The sequence below is a fragment of the Heterocephalus glaber genome, unplaced genomic scaffold (assembly GCF_053883595.1).
Source record: "Heterocephalus glaber isolate CG9 unplaced genomic scaffold, H.glaber_assembly_v1.0 deba00001481, whole genome shotgun sequence".
NCBI classification, from domain to species: domain Eukaryota; kingdom Metazoa; phylum Chordata; class Mammalia; order Rodentia; family Bathyergidae; genus Heterocephalus; species Heterocephalus glaber.
The window spans coordinates 65,005,609-65,009,404 of record NW_028258317.1 but is presented as its reverse complement, the minus strand read 5'-3'; positions in this window follow the sequence as shown (position 1 = coordinate 65,009,404).

Here is a 3,796-nt window from a genome sequence, read left to right as displayed (position 1 = left end):
TCAGCAGTATTGCAGCTGGACACTTACTGAGGTCGCATCATAAGCACAAAATCTCCTGGAAGGTTTCTGAAGTGACCAACTTAGAAACCCATCTTTCATGTAGTGTCACCTCCCTGTCCTGTTTCAAGTTCCATTTTGTTGTTGTTTTGGGAAATATTTTGGTAATGAAAGTAACAGTGATACTGCATTGAAAATACAATACCATGGCCAACTCTGCTGTACTTTACACATATAGTGTGTACTTTACACACAAACCCGTCAATATAGAGATTTTTCAGTTCTCCTGGATGAGGACACTTGGAGAATTGTTAGCATTTAATGTTAGGGTGAGGGCAGGAGGGTGGCCAGGGTGAGGGGTAGTACAAAAACGTCCCCCTTATAAACAAACAAGGAAGTGTGGAAAAGGGATAAGCATATGCATTTCAGGAAAGTTTCCAGGGATGACTCCATCTTTTCTAATCTCTGTGTAGCGCTAATCTATAGGGCTAACTGATTTGGTCATGCTGCTAGCAAGTACAGACCCTACATTCAAATCTGCTGGCAAAACTCGTGCTTCTTTTGTTTTTCCCCCCATTAGGTCTCAGTAATAAATTATGTAATATAAATAAAATTTAAATTTATTTCTTGATCACAAATAAAAAACGATCTTTGCAGAAACTCAAAATAGATGTCAAAAACTCCATTTATACAATATTTTTGCCAAAAATGTCTAACATGAAGCTAATCAACCCCCTAGACCTTACTTCTGATTACAGTGAATACAAGAAACAAGTTAAAAGACACCATAAGGAAGCAATCAGATAAATGCAGAATATTGGACATTCTTTAAAATGATTACCCTGGACTCTTAAAGTCAGTGTCATTAAAAAAGAAAAAAGGTGGAGGAATGATATATATTAAAAGAGCTGCAGAGGCATAAAAAACAAGACATAATTATGATCATTGATGGTTAAACTCTGGTTGTAGGAGAGGGCAATAAAAGACATTCTTGGGATAATTGAGGAAATTTGAATATGAAGAGATGTTAATACTATGGGACTGTTGCTAATTTTTATCACATCTAAGTTACATGTGATAATGATGTTATAGTTACTCACGAGAATCTACCAATTCTTAGAGATGTATGTTCAGTTATTTGGGGTGAAGCATAGCATCTGAAACTTTCCAATGGCCCAGAAAAGTGTGTGTGTGTGTGTGTGTGTGTGTGTGTGTGTGTGTGTGTGTGTGTGTAAAGACAGAGAACAAAAAAATGCTAATTTCTGGGTCTGGTGGTGCATGCCTGTAATCCCAGCACTCAGGAGGCTGAGGCAAGAGGACTGCTGGGAGTTCAAGGTTAGCCTAGGCTACATAGTGAGTTCAAGGCCAACCTGAACTACACAGCAAGTCCCTGTCTCTAAAAACAAAAAACAAAAACAACAGATGCAAATAATTGGTGATTCTAGAGGACACAGATAGATGTTCATGGTTCTATTCTTTCAGCTTTTCTATATGTTTGACATTTTCTGAAATAAAACATGCATGAAAGGAAGAAAAAAAAGATGATGAAAAACATTGTAAGCTCCACAAATGCAAGACTGGGACATTATTGTTCACTCTTGTACCCTAGGACCTAGGCATAGTGCCTGGCTCACTGAAGGTGCCAAAGCTAAAAGAAGTGATACCAGGAAAGAAGAGAGACTAGGGAGGGTGGCAGGAGTGAAGCTGCCGGAGGAAGGGGCAGACCACCTTGCCGCATCACCCAGGAGCACGTTACTGTGCACCCTCCAGGACTTTTCCACCAGGTAGATAAATCCATTTTTCAAAGTGTTGAATTAGTAGAGCCATCAGAGTTTAGAAGTAAAAGCATGTGAAAGATTCTATCTTTACACAGTTAAAGGAACCAAAGCCCAGAAAGCAATGCGGGCAGAGCCACAGGGCGGCCAGTGACTGCGTCTTAGATGTCGGTTCCGTGGCCAAGGCTTTCTCCTTCCCGCTGCACAGCCGGTCTCGCTGCCACCTTTAGCAAAATTATTAACTGACTTTATTGCCCCTTAAATGTAAACTATGACAGAGCGATGCTTAGTTATCATAGGCTTTCACTTCTCTGAAAGTAAGATTTTACCCTGCATAGCAGTCTTGATGGCCTGTCGAGCTTGTCAAAGTAAGATTTCTTAAAGGACAAAAAATAAATCAAAGTAAATGCTGAATGTCATGAATTGCGCTGAGAGTTTCAATATCTATTTTATTTAGTTCTCCCAATAGTCCAGTGAGGCAAGATTAGTATTACCCAAGGCTGTTCCCTAAGACCTGCCCCTTATGGTTAGAAGGTAAAGACAATTTTAAGGTAGAAAAGGGAAAGGTAACAACTGGGATACTCCCCGAGCCCTGTCATTATTTAATAACCATTTCTTGGTGAAGTAAAAAATTATGCAGATTCCTAGGATGATGAATGTCAATAAAAAAGAGGAAAATTCATGTGTTCAATAAAAATTGGCTTTGTAAACTGATATATCAAGAATAAACCAGTTCATGGGCTGGGGATTTAGCTCAGTGGCACTGCGCCTGCCTCGCAAGTGCAAGATCCTGAGTTCAATCCCCGTACCAAAAAAAAAAAAAAAAGAATAAACCAGTTCATAGGGACAATATCAAACAATAATTAGGATGTAAGTATCAACAAGTTAAGAAATTAGAACAAGAAAGCATATGTATTGACCATAATTTATCCAACAGAAGATACACAACAAAATCTATTTCAGGCTCTGTCATAAGATGGGATTCTTGCATTTCCTTTCATTATACCTAGTAATTCCCTAAAATAAAAACTCTTTCTCAAAATGAGAAAAGGGGAATAATAGCAATAAAAAAATAAAAAGAATAATAAAGTCTGAAGGATTAAAAAAATTTACAAAAGGTTAAAGTAATGCTTCCTTCAAGAATATCTCAATTTTTAGATAAGACTGTAAAAGCTCAGGCAACAAAAGCAAAACTGACAAATGGATTATATCAAACTTAAAAAGCTTCTACATAACAAAGGAAATAATCAAAAGAGCAAAGAGACAACCTAGAGAATGGGAGAAAATGTTTGCAAACTACTCATTTAACAAGGGGTTAATAACAAGAATATATAAGGACCTCAACCATCTTAGCACCAAAAGTCCCTCAAATGGTCCAATTAAAAGTGGGCAAATAGCCAGGGATTTAGCTCGGTGGTTCTGCTGCCTGCCTCGCATGCACAAGGACCCGAGTTCAATTCCCGGTACCAAAAAAAAAAAAAAAAAAAGAAAAAAGAAATCTACTCTTCGGGCCAGGGATTTAGCTCAGTGGTTTCGCTGCCTGCTGCGCAAGTGCAAGGACCTGAGTTTGATCCTTGGTACCAAAAAAAAAAAAAAAAAAAAAGTAAAAGTGGGCAAATGACCAGAATAGCTGTTTTCTAAAAGTAGACAAGGAAATCGTCCAAAAGTATACAGCATTTTTTAATAAAAGCTTGATGTCACTAATCATAAGGTAAATGCAGATCAAAACCAGTGAGTGAGGAAGCAAGTTTGGCTGTGCAGCCTGTGATCCCAGTACACCCCAGTAATCTCAACACCTGGAGCCCACACAGGAGAACTGTGAGTTCAAGGCCAGCCTGGACAACACAGGCTCAAAACAAGTCAGTGTGAACAACAGCAACAACTTCTGGCAAGGGGAGCTCTCCTACATCACTGGAGGAATGTAAATTAGTACAGCCATTATGGAAAATAGTATGGATACATCTGAAAAAAACAGAACTAGAACTAGCCTATGGCCCAGCAATTCAATTACAGGGTATACATCC